An 18,123-nucleotide genomic window follows, 5' to 3' on the forward strand; every position below is an offset into this window, starting at 1 on the left:
GCGAGACAAATATCAGAAGACACGAAAACTTCTTAATTCGAGGAAAATGCCGGGAAAAAGATCCACCCAACAGACACGACACACCCCGGTGACAAAGTGCTTCCAAATCTGGCGCCATGAATCAGGAAAAGTATTTTGGCCCTCCACCACGCCCTCACCCTCGCTAGCCGCAGGGTTATGTTACGCCGCTGGCTGACGCTGGTTATGTGGTTGCGTACCGTGAGGTTAAGCCCTGCCACACTGGAAACCCCTGGAGCCCATACACCGTTCGGTTGGGGCTGGGTACGGCCCAGCATCCGTGAGAGGCGGGCATCGATCTGGCGGAAAATGGCAGAAGCCCAAACTTTTCCATTTCGTCACCCATTTGCGTTGGGGAGTTTTATCGATAAAAGATAAAATCATCATCACCACCGGGTGCCGTGCGCTCTTTAACGTTCGAATCGAATCAGTGAACTCATCCCGATTTAAAGTTTGTCTTTCGAGATCAACAATGTCAGCGTTGGGGGAGGAGGAAATCTTTCCACCACGTTCGATGCGTTGCTGGCGAAACGGTCGTACGGTCGTACACAGCTCGGGAGCACAAAAGGTCGCCAAGGGGCTGGAAAATTTGTCGTTGAGAAAATATTTACTTTCCATTCGCGGTGTCCCACGCCGGGACGGGCGACGGTCTTTTGCGGTGCGTGGAAATCAATTTGCAGGTAGTCAAAGCAGTCCTTGAGCTACCGGCAAAGTGCGCGAACAGGGTAAAAGAATGTTGATGCTTTTCGGTGGACTTTGAGTGGTAGTGATTTATAAGTTTAGATTAGTTCGTTAAGGGTCCCGTGCAACAGGACGGAAGCTGTACGTGCACGAAATTTGCTGCTTCTATAATGAATAAACTTTTATTTTTGGTATTTTCCCGGAGGATGCTACCGCTACGAGGCGTGTTTCCAATGAAATTAGTGTCAAATTGAAAAACTACAATTCGTTGCACTTATTGCATAACTGTATAGTCTTGACTTAACTTTTTTGTGGTTTTTAATTTTCGAATGAGGTTTTCAATGCACGAAGCTTTTGAGGATAATCATGAAACCAATTTCAAATAAGATGAAATTTGCCTGGTTAACAAATAAGATGAAAAGAAGTGCCTTCCTTATTTATGACCAATTTTATTTGTGACCAATAGAAGTATAGTTATATATTGATTAGGTTGACTTTTTGATTTCTTTTCACATGCATTTATCATTGTTGAACAGAATCGCGAGCTTTCCCTATTTATTCAAAAGAAAAAAATATCAAGCTGGTTATCGAAGTTACGCGATTTTGATAAGTATAAATATCGAAGTTACATGATTTTGATAAGATAAATTATCTTGTTATTTTTCTTTATAATTTTGATTCATTTGCCATACAAAAGATTTGCTAAATAATGCTTGTGATAAGAATATCTAAAGTGAGAATTGTTGCTCGCACTTTAAGTCTCAAAATAAGAGTGTTTAAGTGAAACACGATCGGCAATGGTTCTATTTCAAATTTAACAAACTTCTGATAAATGGAAAAGATTGGAGCACACTTGTGTAAAAGCGAACTTGAATGCAAATATTCGTTTGATTAAAAATAGGTCAGATTTAAATTATTCACATTTAAATTTAAAATCATTCGTCATTTTGCAACTTATTGTGACGTTGTTGTTGAGGTAAATGAATGAGGATACAAGGAGACAAGGATGACCTATAAATAATGCCACACTTTAAATAGTTTGCCGTACACTTACGTAACAAATGTCGCATTCGATGATTCGATGCATCTTTACTATGGTATGAACAAATACGAGGCACCACATCGGATGCAAAACACGACAGCCAAACAGCCAGTACAAGCGAAACATAGAAGAAACGAAATCGTATCAATTTGTCCACCAGGTCCAATGGTTCCTTCGCGGGCCACTTCACCCTGTGGCTGGACGATCGGGGACATGTCCTCTTGTCCTCGAGTCGTCCTTTGTTCCGTCTGGCTTTCGGGCTCGAATGAAACGGCAAGGCGAATCTGAACAGGAAAAGTTGAAATCCTTCCATTTTCATTCGTCCCATCTCGACGGTTTACCGTGTGATTGTTATTCTGGTTCAGGTGAGCGAAGCGGTAAGGCATCATTATTTATACATTGGCCCCGGAGAGTATTGATTTCGCGCGGCGTCTTCACGCCGCAGAAACTCGAACCATCTGCCGACCGAAGCGGGTCAAAAGGGTTGGCCCGGCAAAAGGGCGGCCGGGCTGGCAGGAACTCAGTGCTCAATGGATATTAAAGCGTTTTATTGGAACGGAGCGGAGTGTCTCGTTTGACCCGGGACGGACCGGTTCGGTGGATCGATTTTGTGTGATTGAATTTTGATAGGGGTCAGAAGATCGAAAGCGTATCGAAAGTTTGATCTTGGGATTAGTAAAGTGTCCAGCCGGATGATACAAATCTGCGCCGGGGAACCGCTGTTAGGAGATTGAAAAACTTTGAGGTCTATGAGGGATCGAACCACGAGCGGGACACGGTGGGTTTTCCTCATTTTTCAACATTCTTTTTCCTCGATTGCTCGCACACCTTGTTCATCTTTTTTATTTTTGCTGTTCATCTCAATTCCTCTTCATCTTATCAGCAGTGACATCCCGATGGAGGCGAAAACCTGTTCGCTCTGATTGTGCTCTACATCTGCACAATCATCTACCCTGTCCGAAGTTGTTGTCACGAAAGACAGGCGAAGAACAACGGGACATATAAAAAAAAGGAAACATACACAAGCCAACTTGCGATTTAATTTTATCCCTTATCATGCAGTGCAGTTTTTGAAACATGGTACCATGCTTTCCTGTCCATCCTTCCACCTAGCATCTTGCAAAGCTGCCCTCCTCCCTCCTCCAGCTTCCGGGGTTATGCGAGGGCCTCGAACATGCATAAATAATGTTGCCGTCGTGCAGCTTCAACGGCACACAAATAACATTACATGCTTGCCCGATAAGAGCCGGGAAAGTGTTTCGAGATGATCCAAGTTTTATCGGCCCCCCTCCCCCTCCCCCCCCCTTCCTTCGTCCAGGTTTGCAATGGCTTTCTACTTCCGCCACTGCCATCGCACGGGATGTGCATACTTTAACGTTTTTAAGAGCCCTGACAGGAGTAAACTATCGGGACACGTAGTCCCATACCATCGATACATAAACCTTAATGTTGTTGCCAGAACTTTTCCCCCTCTCCTTTGCCCCGTTGTCCCCGTTTTTGCGGGTCCGAGGACTCGACTCTGTTTCGTCGCGTTATATTGCCGCGACACGGGCTGGCGTTCGGAGGAATGCTGGCGTGTTTTGCAACCGGGGACGGCCGGGATGTTCATCCTGTCGTAAGTGCATCGATGCAATAAAGAAGAGATAACACGTGGAGTGCATCATGCTGCCATCGTCGGGGAACCCGGATAGCGCAGCGCCATCGTTTCGTTTTCGAGCGGGTCGCTTTCCTGGGACAGCTTTTCCAACGGCACACACACACACTCTCCGACCCACCGCATTCGGCACAACCTGGAAGGATTGAGGAACCGCAGTCATCGATGGGTCAGTGCAGTGAGCAAATGAAGAGAGCTAAAATGGTCGCGTGTGTGAGTGTTTGGATGCAATGTGCGACCAAAGTGCAATTATTTGCGACATGAAGTGAGTCGGTGGTCTGTCCGCGTGACGTTTGGCCACGTCAGCTCCGGTGGCCACGGTTGTGTGTGTGTGTGTGTATGTGTCGGCTAACGTGTTGGAATTACGGAAAATGTTTAAACCCGACACCAGATCGTTTGTGGCACGAACAACTTCCCAGCATCAAAAACGGCGTGGACCGAAAACGTCGGGGGAGTCCGTTCCGAAAGGCAACCTAAAGACCGGAAGAGGCGAGTATAAAACACACCCACACACATTTTCTTTTATTCGTGTCAAAGAGAAAGCTGCTTTCAGACGCTTGTTCGCGATAAGTATCGGACTTTCCTTCGCTTTTCTCATCGCACCGAGAAGAACAGAATCTTCCGAATGAGGCTCATCATCATCATAAAGATAGACGTCACAATATTTTGTGTAAAATTATGTGATAAATTCATCACCTTTTTTCCCCAGCGTCAGCGAAGAAGAGAGAAAGAGAGAGGGGTAGGGGAGAGGTAAGCGACGAAAAGAGTGAGAGTATGCCGAGATTAATCGCAAACGGTTACCGGCTTGATGCCAACGAGGCGGACCGGGGTTGATCCGTATCGCATCGGGTGAGATAAATTTTAGCAATGCGTTGCACGTCCCTACTACTACGGTGGCTCGGGCATCGGCTGCAGGGCTGCTGGCAGCATAATGTTGCGTCGTTCTCCCGGCACCGGCGTAGACACCTAGCGGTATCATAAATTAGGCTTAGCAGTGTTCGCTCGTCAGCAGGACCACTTGCCTTGGATTATCACTCACAATGACAAATATTGCTCCAGTGTAGCACATTGTGCAGGGAATGGCGAATTAATGCTGGCGCAATTTGTATGTGTGTGTGTGTGTGTGTGTGAGAGTGTATTTTAAGGAGTTCATTTGGGCCCGAACTCGAATCACCTTGTTTGTTCTAGAGGGCTGATAAATTGTGACCTAATAAATAGTATGCTGAACTCCGGCTCATAAATGCGTACTTTCCTTATCGTTGTAGTGCAGAGAGTCCGATCTTTAGAATGGCTTCATGGATGAACTTTACTTTGCTCAACGTATCAGACTGAAGACATGGAGAACATCACATTCTAAATAATGGTCTACATTCATTGCTTACACTTCGATCATGTCTGGTGGTAACGGTTTGTTTGAGGCGAATGAATAATTATCATGAAACGATTATCTTTCTTCAAGCATGGCTTGTTTCAATTTTCACAGCGTTATTAGTAATATTTCCAGAAAATACCATCCGATTAGCGTAACTGAGAGATAACAGGAAAATTTAAATCAAACAAGAGAAAATATACTCCCGAAAAATAATTTGTTTGTTGTTTAGGTGTGTACATATTTTTCACAGGCCAGTTGCAATATGTTTGAACATGATGAAATAGTAGTAAATTGTTCTTGTAATTCAGATATATTGTTTTAGAGCTTTGTCGGACAATAGTATCGTTCAAAATCATATTTACTTTGTTTATTTAGTTTAAATTCATGAATAGTAGAACCTTGCCCAGGAGATTAGATATGTTTTTACATACTTTACCTCTATTTATATGACCTGGTTTATCAGAATGTCTTTGTTGCATCTTTTTATTTCGCTGATGCCTAAATGATTAGATTTATTGAGTTTCCTTATCTTCTTATAATTAATTTTTATTTTTAATATGATTTATTTTATCTTTAAACTTTTTTCAATTAATTCTTCTTTCATTAGTCTTTTTGAGTTTTTCTATTTGTATATTTTGTATCCTGTCTGGTAGTGACAACCACGCCGGAACGACACACCGGAGGCTGCTAATTAGGCTAACCCGTTACCAGTTTCAGCCAAATGTGTGTTACGTTATCTGCCAACGCGGGCATAAACATGTGTCAGAAATGATTAAACACGTATTTAATCTATACATTTACATCATCAACACTTTCGCGGACATTCCCTGGTAGGCTAAACCTGGTGGGGGGGGTAAACACGATAATCCGATAATGGTAGCAAAACATTATTATGTTATCACTTTCCTCTTTGCTCTTTGGTGTTTGTTTCCTTTTTACTAGTTGACTTGGTGCGTCAGATTGAATGCGGGATGAATGAATTTAAAAACGGTTAAAGTCCATCTCTATTTTTTATGTAATATTATTTTCAACTTTGATAAGAACATTTATATGACAATTGTAGTATGAGTTCGGTTAATGCGCTTTAAATAGAGTATTAATTCAATCATTCCTCATAAGTGTGTTTTGATAATAAACATTCATCCAGTAAACAAATTCTACCTCAAACCACAGCTCTTTTTGCCAATCTTCTTCACAGATTACCCTGTATACCAGGTAGCACTGTTTGTTTTTCATAAACTCGAGTGTTTTCGAAACTTTTCTTTCAAATTTACCACTCAATTTCGGAGCAAAACGAAACTTTGATAGAGCGTGACGTGAAAAGTGTATTTCATGCAGTCTATTGGATTCCTCTTACAATTCTACCTGTCAAACGGGAGAGGGTGCCATTTTACACAAACCCACCCTTAAGAAACCGGCTTGTTATGGTTACAAGGACGTGAGAAAGAGTGGTCGAGTTTTCGTTTTTCCCGTTTTTTGTAAGTGCAGCGTAATGCCGCATAATCCAAAACGCTGGAGCTAGCCGGCGCGATCATACGCAAGGTGACGTATCGTGACATTCAAACTGACACACACCATCAATCATTGGGCCCACGTAAACATATGCTCCCATTCCCTCGTGCCGTATGGAGAAGGTAGCAGAACTCGCCTTTTTCGCCCACGTTCTATTTGATGCTGTAGCTTTTCCTGTAGCTATCAGGAGAGAGAGAGAGAGAGGGAGGGCAGAAGTGGGTGGAATTTTCTCCTCGCACGAGGGGAGATGATTATTTTTTTCCCCTTCTGTTCCGGACGAGTAAAAAAGAAGTGTGTCTTCCGTTTTATAGCCCCGTGTCGAGGTTCCGTTCCGTTACATGGTTACCTCAAGGTGGAGGCTGGCCCTTACTGATGCTGCATGCGACTTCCCACCGAAACACGGCCATACACACATGGATGGGGGCGTAAATGTGCTCTAGATGACAAAGCATAAATCATAAAATGATGTACGCCCGTGACATCAACGGCGACAAAATAATCATGATCACGAAGTTTATCACCGGTGTAGTAGCAATAACGTCAATGACACCATCAGCGCTGCTGGGGAGGCGGGGTCGGAGATCACGTAGGCGGGGACCCTGTGTATAGCAGGAGCCCGGTAAACCTTTGATGGTGAAAAGAAACCGTTCCGAACGAACCAATCCCGTGGAAATGGCTTTGACGTTCATTTGAACGATTCGGCGAATTTTTGCTTACGTTCTGAGTCACGCATAGTCACGCACAAATGTTTGTATGTTTGTATGTGTGGATAGGAGTGTGATAACATTATAGCCTCTTGTGACGTGGTTTCTAATACACCTCCCCTTTGCCAGGGGTTTGGTTTGCATTTACCCGCCATAATACTCGCCGTTTGATGCCGGAGGAAACCCATTCCTCGGAGTTATTATGTTGAAAATGGAGGAATATGCTGCTTATGAATTGCCACCACGGGCTACGGAGATGCTCGAGGGAATGAGCTGAATGGTCGGAGTAGCAAAGCGGATTAGCGATGTGAAACTATGTTAAATAGGATAACAGTAGGCGATAAGTGAATCGAGAACCTGTGAATACGGTTTAAATGTTGTACATCAATAAATAAGAATGGGGAATAGGGAACGATCGTATGGAAACATGCTTATATGTAAAATGGAAATTGAGTATAGAATGTCCAGAGTAGAATATAGATTCCAAATAGTAGAAATGATGAAGTGTAGATGAGATAAAAATTATAATTCAAAATTGAAAAACTAATAATTTTACATTGAACATAAGGATCAAAATAGAAAAATTTGAAAATATTCATGTTCTCAAAGTCCTTTTAAGACAATCATTAATATCAGGATTCGTAGATGTAATAATTAAACGAAATCATCCAAAGAATAATATGTGTTACAAGTAGTTTGAGGATAAATAAAACCTATTAGATAAATTTTGGTTCGGCATTTCACGCAACTAATTGAGTATAAAAAATGTAGTCTAAGCTTAAGGTGTTTTGTTTTTTTAGTTATTTTTATGAAGATCAAAATTCAAACGATTTCAAAGAAGTTCCAGCTGTAAAGAATCAAACAAACTAAAGACCAGGAAAAATAGAGCAAATAATATGTTTAAAAAGGTAAAAAGATACTTCCAAAAGTATTCCGTTTGAGAGTGAACTAAGAATATTGCTATTTAAAACATACGATAAACCTGTTCCTCGAAACTAGAGCAGTCATTAGCATGCCTGCGGGAGTATTATTACTGCATAATCGTTGCTAGTAATCGCACTTCCGGCTCGATACGACGGTGCGCCACTTACAACATAGCATGGCGCACATTTGAAATGACATCTCATTAGCTATAGTCAAGCTTTCACCGTATCACGTCCATATCCGTCGATAGACCCATCAGGCCTTCAGTTCTTGTTCTGATCCACCCGCTGTCGCGGGGCTAAGACGCTGTAATACGTTCTTTGACTCGAGCGAGGCGTTCACACAGCATAGCCGATATCGTATGCTGAGGCCCCGCGGGTTTCCCCAGCAGCAGGGTGTGAACGATGAAGGCGACAACGATGACGACGGCGACGGCATCGCGTTCGCTTCTTGACAGTCTGTCAACTCAACCCTTAAGATGACTTGACTCAATTTCCCGCGAACGTAAGCGGGGTAAGCGAAATCCTATCACCGTTTCGCGAGAATCGCTTCCTGCGAGAGTCAGATTTGGCGTTCATGTTTCAGCCGAAGCCGGCTCATTGTATCGCGTTTCCGCGTGCGTGGAAAATGGCGAAGAAATGCGATGGGCGGAGGCTTAGCGGCGCTTAGAAGATTGGGTTTGTAATTGAATCACTTGGCGTAATAAAAATGAGCTGATGAGGGAAGAAATGAATACCCTATCGTGTATATGATACTAGGCCTCGTGCTCAATGGGAGGGATTTTCAGGCCCGTGTTAATTAGTGCCGCGTAACGGGGTTTCAAGTTCCAGGGATTTCTCATCGTTACTGGGGGTTTCAGGTTGGTATGAGGCGACAATGTGCAGTTGAAGCCAATGAGTGAGCGCTTAACATGCCGCGAAATTAATGTTGGCAGATTTATGAGCACTCGACGCACGGTTTTTTCCTCCCGGTGATGGTAGGCATCAGGTTTAATGCTTTGTAATGTACGCCCTGTGATCTCCAAAGGTTAGAGGAGTTCACTTGAAAAGAGTTACGGTTTCGAAAGTATAAAAAACACATGTGTTTGGAATTCAAGGTGACGTGCTTTATTGTGATATTAACTAAAGCGGTAAAGCGAATTTTAAACTCAATCTCCCTTTTACTTACTTTTACGTTTTTTACACCTATAAGGTTCTTATAGGTGATGAGGGACTGGAATATACATTATCATGAATTGAGATTTGACACTTACAATTTATTTCTAAATGCCAGAAGATTTTGGAAACCTTAAGATAAAAAAATCAATTTGAGCCGGGAGTTTGAAATCATTTTTAAAAAAGTCTAGGATTGGGTATACAAATAGTTTGTGTAGTTAGATAACATGCTGAACAATCGGAATTCTATTAAAAATCATGTGTGCGGAAACTCAATGAAACCTGAATAGATGCAACTAGATAAAGATTAAAACATCAGTAGTCTAAAATTAGATTAATTAAATGATAAGAGCAACATCGGAGTTAGCACTAGCAACGGAGCTTCACGCGGGCAAAGAACGGGTTAACACGAATGCATTAGCCCTGAAAGCAGTGTAATGTTTGTGAAGATCAAGTTTTGCATTATAGATTAAATACTCTTTTCTCTCGAGTTGAGATGGAATACTGTAGAGGTATCAATTCACCTTGGTCCCTTAAATAAATTGATAATCTGTGCTGTATAAATTGATAACCGCTGGTGGTTGATCAATTATAAAAGCAAATTTGAACATCACTTGATTAATCTGATAGGATCAATTGAAGTTATGTTTATTTTTCTTATCTTTTGCAACAATAGCATCGGTATGATTCTATTGATGCTTGTTTGGCGCGAGGAAAGTAGCAAATCCTTCGGTGGCCATTCAAGCAAACAATATGTCCTACTCACTTTCTTGGTTCTTTGTTCTCACGGAAAAGTTGATCCCGAGTTTGCCCAACCGCCCCTCCAAACTTGCCAGCAGCAAACGATAGCCCCAAAGTTCCTCTTTTATGCCAAACTTCTGTTTTGTTACACTTCCTATTGCTATTCCGCATCAAAATCCGCCGGACCCATCAAATCAAACTTGTCCAAAAATATCAAAATCCTGCCCTGCAGGGCCCTACCAGCGCCCAGCTCTCGAAAACCCACAACTTCCGCTTCCGGCCCGGGCGAGACTCCGGTGGCGGTGTTGAGACGGTCCGAAAGTTTTACGTCTTTTGTCGAAATAGAGACGGTGGGAAAGTTAGTTCCGGAAGGTGCCACCAATGCCCCGGCAAGGGGGTGAAAGAGATTCTGCCCACTGGATACCGTCGCTCGGGTATCACCCCTCGCTCGGTATTTCATCCTTTCCCTTCCAGCCGCCTCCGCCCATCGCTTGCTCCGGCAGGCTTTCTCCGATGATGGAGAAGATGATAGCACCGGCACCGGCCCGAGGGGACGAGAGGAATGTGGCTCGCGCCGGGTGGGCCACCTCGACGATGCTGCTGATGATTATGGTGATGAAGAACAATCTAATTAAGCCTGCCTCATTTTGTGCTGCTCCCTGGCCTGCAGCTACCGGCGGGTGGCGATGGCATTGGTTTCGCCGAGTCTCGCACCCCATCGCCCCCGGGGAGGTTGGGTTGGAATGAGGTGTGAGGGTGCAAAAATTGGGTTACTTCTGCCGAGTTTTATGTTAAGTGCTTCTTTTGAAGTGAAGGACCCCCTGGATAACACCCCCGTACGCACCGAATCGGAGGCCGAAAAGAAGCCATTTTCGGCAGTTGGAATTGCTGGAGAAGGTGAGAAGTTGTGTTGTTATTTTTTTGTTTTGTCCTCCACTCGAAAGCATCACCCATCCTTTGGGCGGTGAGAAAAGTTCTGGAATGAAGTGCAAAATGAGGAGTATTAATTTTAACCCACGCACAAACGGTCGGTTTTGTGGGTGGCGAGTTTTCGGTATTTATTTTTGGCTTCTGCCCTTGCGATGGGGTTTTTCCTGTTCCGTTAAATCTAGTCGAATTTTGTCGGGACTGCTCCGGTATCTGTTTATTGCTTTTTTGCGTTTTATTTACCATCAGGTTTTGGCTTCGAGAACGATAATTGACCATTTAAAGCGTAAACTGACGGTGTGTGCACTTCAACTTATCTTAACAACCTTGTTTATTTTTAAATGCCAAATCGATCGGTTGTTTGTGTTTTACATGCAAAGAAGTTGGGTTGAAAGAAAAAAAAACACAAAACAAATAAAAAATACTCCTTCATCATGTAAACAAAAGCGTCGAATCGCCGTTCGTGCTGAAACGTGCATGATTCAAAGGATGCGGCTTTGAAACACGTGCAAAGATTATGGAAAACTTCTTCCTGGGAAGCACTTTCGTGCAAACTGCTCACGAGACGTGCGTTCTTTTGTGTGCTGAAGCGTTCCTGTTTTGCTCATGACAAATGCTCAATTGAAGTGTTTGTCGCACCATTCCGGAACATCGAACTGCTTGTGAGTCGGAATGGGCGAGTGGTTTGTTCAAATTAAAGGCAAATGGCATGGCACGGAACAAACTGTACGAGACAAAGCAGCGTCAATAAAATGATATGATTATTTACATTTGATACGTTGGTGGCATGCAAACAGATATTTTTACTCGAAAAAAACGAGTAGTTCATTATTTACAGCAGTTTATTTTGTTGGAATAAGCGTCCTGACTGTTAATTACTGCTTCACGAGTTCACATCATACTCGGGTTGCCATATTATTATAATTCTTCCAATTTCACACACTCGTTTTGCTAGTAAAAGAATTGCAAAAAATTTATAATATAGTTAATAAAGGATATCAGTTTGTAATAAAAGCTAAATTTTCATTTTTGTTTAATTTAAGGCCAACTTGTAACTTATACATACACGATGCGTGTTTAATAATGACTTAATTTTTATTTTTGGTTAATTTAAGAGCAACTTGTTACTTATACATAAACGATTGGAAACAAAGATAATCACAAACAAATAAAAACGACGGGTTTAAAACAAGTCGTATTAAAGATGATTAAATTTTCAGTACAAAGGCCAACATTACCGCACTAAAGGCAAGGGAAAATGAGAAAAATCATTGCAATTTAATTCCCGTCATACAAAAAGGTCATAAGCTTTCGGAAAAGTCCAGGGCCTGCTCCTGCAACCCTTTTCCCTCTGGTAGATTGTCCTATCCAAATAGGATAAATCGCTTACTGGTTTCATTTTTGTTTACTTGCTTATGTCCTGTACCTCGTCCACTCTGCAAACGGCCATTGAGCCCGCGCGAGCGAAACGAAAAACATGGAAAAATTGAATTTTCCCTCCAGCACCCGGAGTGTGATGAGGTGTGGGAGGTACAGCGCACCGGTATTGTTGCTGATATTCGTTGTTTTCCGGCTTTCCCCTTACTTTCTTCAAGACAAATTCGCCAAAATGCTTAGTTCGAGCAACTTTTTCGCTCCCTTCGGCAAAGTAACCATCCATACCGATCGGATCGGACAATCGGAAAGGAAAACTCTTCCGGTTCCGTTGCTAGCTGTGATGTTGTTTTTTTTATACTATTCTTTAAACTTTCGCCTCAACCTTCGCGGTGTGCTTTAGTTACGTTGGCGGGGCGGCGTTGGCGGTGCGGCCGGGGTGGTGGTGTTTTAAATTGAATCTAAAGCTTTTTAGACGCCTAGCAGGAAAGTGTATTGTGTGTTTGAGTTTTATTTTATCGAGCGAAAGAATGAGAATGCGGTGATTTGATCACCGCAAAACTTATTCGATTGCCGAGCACTTAGTTACGGTACTTCTAGTTCGGGAGAAAGAAAGGATAAAAGAAAAAAAAAAACAGGCGTACAAGCAGTGTTTGATGAGTGTTCCAAAGGTAAAGAGACCACCTCTTGCTCAAGAAGGTGCGATCACTGAGCAAACTTTAGGCAGACTGTAAACGTCACCCACATTGGAACGAAATCATGCGTTGAGATTACATATTTTCGGAACGGAATGTAAGATGAGAATAGAAACGTTAATCCCACAGTCATACAAAAATTGGTTGCAAATTGAGTTTCTCGAAATTAAACTTGAGCTGTTTGTCCACATAAATAATAGTATGTTTTTTAAAACGCTATTTAAAATTTGCAATAAAAATACTAGTTGTCGGAGCAACATACTATGTATGTATGCGACGGAAGTAGACTCAAAAACTCACATGTTTAGTTAAATAAGTTTCTTTACAAATTAAAACAAGTTGCATATTGTTCCATTTTCACCAACAACTATAAGCCTAAGAACATGATCGTACATACAAGTGCAGTTGTATGTTGTAGTATATACTAAAACCAAAAATATAGTAAAATCTACAAATGTAAGGATTTAGTCAAGTTTCCTTCCACACATACCTGAGGATATTAAGGTTTTTGACACAAAAACATATTCTCTTTTAAAAATCAACGATCACTTGTCGTCACATAATTCGTTATTGTTGACGGCTAACATGGCAAATGAATGTCCTGTTACATGTCGATGCATCTACCAAGGAGAAGTCTCGATTCAAATATCCAGTGAGTTTCCCAACAAGGTGGTGAATACTTCCCATGGAAAATGAACAGGTTCACTCGTGCAAAACATCAAAATGCCCAGCGTGGCCCCTTATTCCCTACGCGTGCGCGAAGGATGCTGGACGCTCAATGGTTTTCCCCAACTTTTCCGACGGAGAAAACGTGTCTTCAACCACGGAAGGTTTTTGGAAGAATTTGTCCGTTAAACCGGTTCGTCACGAAGCAGTTGACGACACATCTCGTGCGCGCTAGTTGAATTTCATCTCGCAAGCCTTTTCGCGACTGTCGTTTTTCCTTTTCCGAGCAAGGAAACTCGTGTGCCCGTCGGCCCGTCGGTGGAAGTCCGAACGGGTCGCGTCGAGTAATCGCTGTCAGCGCTGTAGTGCCGCCTGGTGTCGGTTGGATCGTCCCGTCGGATGTTGGTAAATATCGTCGATGGCCAGAATTCCGTCAGTCGTCTCGAAACTCTCGCCGCTGTCGGGAATGCTTTTCGTGTGAGCAAGTGCTGCTCCGGCTGTGGCGTTTCGTTCGATCGTGCGGTTCGGATTGCTGCGCCCTGGACAGCGTTTTTCCGGTGACATTCACGCGGTTAGTTCAACACCTCGAAGCGTTGCATGGTTTTCCCAGCACTCAATTTCGAACCGAAAGTGCATCGAGTGCAAACAAAGCTGGGAAAAGAAGATCCGTAAAACACCAACACACGTAGTGTCACTGGTGGGTTTTTTGTGCATGTGAATGGGAGTGTGTGTGTGTTTCGGTGTGTGAATATAACAATTGCTCTTGTGGCCTTCTCTCATCCACGCTCGTGGCGTACGAATTCTGAAAAACCATCATCATGCATGCATTCCTCTCTAACCACCCTCTTTTCATCCTCGTTATTTTGATGCATCGCACATGAGAAAAGGAGGTTGGAGAGGCCGGGTGCGGCGGGTAGCAGATGCATTGCCGTGTTCCCCATCCTTACGGTTCCATCGAGGCGCCGGCATAAACGACGCAGCGACGGTTGTTACGCTGATGGCACCGTGATTTGTTGCCACTGTTGCCGTTTAGCCTCCTTTGTTGGTGCATTTTAGCATTTTGCGTTTGTGTCCTTTTCCGGTTTTGCGTGTCTGTCTGTGTGTGTGTGGGCGAATTTGTACGTGTGAAGTATTTCTGCCGCCTTCTAACCGGATGGCCCTTTTTTCGGGTGGATTTTTGTCGGTCCATTTTTGTTTGCAACCGTTTTGCTCTCAAGCTTTCCACTTTCGCTACACGCCAATTTTCCGGAGGGAAAAGTTTGAAGACCCGGGAAAGAAAGGAAAAAAAACAACTATAGGAAGTGCGATCGTATGGACGAATACGGAGAACAAGGGCAATTCAAAAACTTCGGGAGCCGGAAAGTTATCTGCCACTGTTGTGAAAACGGAAATAAACAAATAAAACACACCGCCAGAAAACACGCTGCACTCGTGGCTGGAAAATGTCGGTGCCAAGCGCGGTGCATCTCGAAGGTGCGGCGTGGAAATCATTGCCGTGTGCACGCACGTGGCCGGAGGGATGCTGGCCGTTGCCGTCACTCATAATTGTATCCGGATGTGTGTTTGTTCGTGTGTGCGGGTGTTTCACAGGAAAGTTTTTCCACTCTGCGCTTCGACCGTGTGTTTGCTTGAAGTATTAATGGATTGGATGGAAATTAATTGCAACGGAACGAGCCGGCAGTGGATGACTTTGGCGGGCTGATAACGAATCCCGGTGCGAAGGCCTCGATGAACCGTTAGAGTGATATTTAATTGAACAGAATGCTGTTTGCTCGAAACCACGATCTACGCAGATCGTTCTGCCGTGGAGTATTGTGACGCTGGTGTTGACAAAAATGATAAAAATCCTTTCGAATAATGTATTTCCAATGTTGATCTGTTTTTCATTTTCGCCGCGCAAACTGCGGCTCGTAATTTGGAGTGATATTTGCATGGATCTCCACTACAGAAACTAACGTCGACCGTTGCTTGAAGCTTGAAAAAAAAGACGTATAATGAAAACGGTTGCAGCGAAAGAAAACTGAAAGCGGGAAAATGTGTACTTCGACAAATCAGTGATTCCCAACATAAAACTAGAACGCAAACGGAGCAGAGCCAATACGAAGTTGAGGAATAATTTATGAACCATGCAATTTGCTCACTCGAATAAACAGCGAAGCTGTTGATTTTGTTGTGGTGAAGTTTGTTGCACTTAAAGTTGTGCATTTGCTGCTTGCGAAGTATAATTGATGGCAACGTGTGACGCAAGTTGACGACTTAAAAACCTCCAACTCTATTTCCGATGAGGCTTATTTAGAAACAAATTAAAGTTTGAAACATTTAAAAGTTTACATCACCGTTCATACTTTAATTCCAGTTTGTAATTTTTTTAAAAAGGATACAAAATAATTTAAATTTTATTTCAAAATCAAAGGATCTGTAAAAACACAAAACAAGTTCAACTTGTAAGAAATCAGGTTAAGAGTTCGCTAAGTACAAAATTATAGCCAAAACAGATTACTTTATTTAATCAAGAGAGACGACCTGGCCGTATTGCTTAACCGAGAAAGATTGATATAAGCCAAAATTTTAAATCTTTTTTGATGTGATATTTTTTGTTGTTGTTTTGTTTTTATAAATTGTGATATTTAACTTAAAATATTTTTTTATAATAATATTAGGTTGCACAGATTACTGGTTTTTATCTATGTAATTGTTGGTCAAATAGATTCTTGGAATTTTTATCTGTCACATTTCATATTGTTTTTAAGTGAATCCTAAAAAAGCTTCTATAGTTGATATACGCCCATTTTTTACGATTTTTCTATACATTTTTTTTTAAATTTTTGTGCTTTCATATGATTGATAACAAAATAGCATTTCTGATCGAAAAAATCCCTGTTCGATGTGTTAGAATCCATACTGGCAATTAAACATCAACAACTATCGCTTGTTGGTTCAATAAGGTGGAAAAATTAAAAACATCCTCTAAATGGGCGAAAAGCGTTCAGCATGTAAGATTCCCGCAAAACCCCACATTCAACACACACAACATCGGGGGACCCGAAGGGGCGCGGGATCAATTTTCCCCAACCAGCATCATAACCACGCCGCTCGCAACGGAATCCCGTTGCTAGACAATTAAATAGAATTTGTTTGCACTTCGTTGTCGGTCGTTATTTATTCAGTTATTAGTGGTGGTAAAGGCAAACATTTCGCCCACCCCCTTATGGCTTATGCTTCCGATACACTCCGGTGCCGTTTATTGCACCAGTGTCCCGGGGGGAAAAGGGGAGCAACCGGGTTCGCATTCGGTCGCTTCCCGCGCTGGGAAACTCACCTCATCTCTGCGCTTAGGCCGCGGGGCCTTGTTGTGCGCGCGAACCAAAAAACCAAGCGCGAACGGTGTCCTCGCGGGTTCTCGATTCGGGTTTACGATAATTCGATGTTTCGCCGTGGCACGGTGGAAAATCCCGATGCCAGCGGGCTGATCGCTAAATTGCACCTACGATGATAGCGAGCCCTCGCGGCGCGGGATGGTTTTTATTGTTTTATCTTTCCTCAATTATAGAAATAAATGTAAATAAAAGTTGCGCACGGTCCCGACATCGAGCCTCGGGTCGGGCCAGGCTTCCGACACTGGTCGGAAATCGGGGAGGGGGGGTCAAGGATGATGGCACTCGATGACCCGAAATTGCACCCGGAGTCAAAAATCAGAGTCAAATCGCGCTCGCGGGGTTGTTTTACGGTTGGCAGGCAATAAAGCCCTTCCCTTTTTCTCTTTTGTTTTCCATTGAACTATTCACCACACGGAGGGTTTTGCGAGGAATGGGTTTGGATTGCAGGATCGATTTGCAATGAAACATCCTCTCCGATTATGGCCGGATCGGCAGGTGCGCGTTCCCTCGCTTTTCCCCACTAACCGGCACTTTGTCCCACGGGTTGATGATACCGACGATGAGCCCGACGAACCGAGAACCGTTAAACCAATGCAATCGATCGTGTTTGGATGAGTCATCCGCCCCGGTGAATCGGAATTTTGATGGAAATACTTCCGAATGTGGAAACCGAGGACACCGAGCCGGTAACGATCGCCCGCTGATGTGGACACAAAGAAACGGATTTTAGACAACCGACAACCGGTTACAACGACCGAACCGACCGGCGTTGATTGGTCACGGACGCAGCAAAACCCTGCCCAAGCACTCGAGTAGCCCTCCGCCCAAGTTTCCTAGCGTTTTGGCGTGTATCCTTTTTTTACAACCCTCTCGGTTCCGATGGTTTGTTTGTCGATTGTTTCGCCCATCTATCTCGGGTGGTTTAAATGCAGCAGTGGGATGCGAGATGGAAGTGTGTGGAAACGGTCGCTCACCGCTCCACATGGTATGAATAATTTAAATTTAATGCATCAAATATCGATTGGCGATTCTTTACGTCTTGGCCAGCTTTTTTTCGGTTTATTTTGCTGGTGTGGTCTGGAACAAACTAAAGTTCGCCAGAAAAGGGGTTTACGTCTGTGGCGAGAAAAGATTCTGATGAAATCTTTTCGTATCACTTCAGTGATACCTACTTGTTTATTTACACTGTATAATTTTTCGAGCTTCTTCAAAGAATGTTTTTCCATTGAAGTTTGTTCTTACTATGCTCGTTTTGTTTGATCTGCGAAAATAAAAATATAGA

The sequence above is a fragment of the Anopheles ziemanni genome, chromosome 2, assembly GCF_943734765.1.
Source record: "Anopheles ziemanni chromosome 2, idAnoZiCoDA_A2_x.2, whole genome shotgun sequence".
Taxonomy (NCBI): Eukaryota; Metazoa; Arthropoda; class Insecta; order Diptera; family Culicidae; genus Anopheles; species Anopheles ziemanni.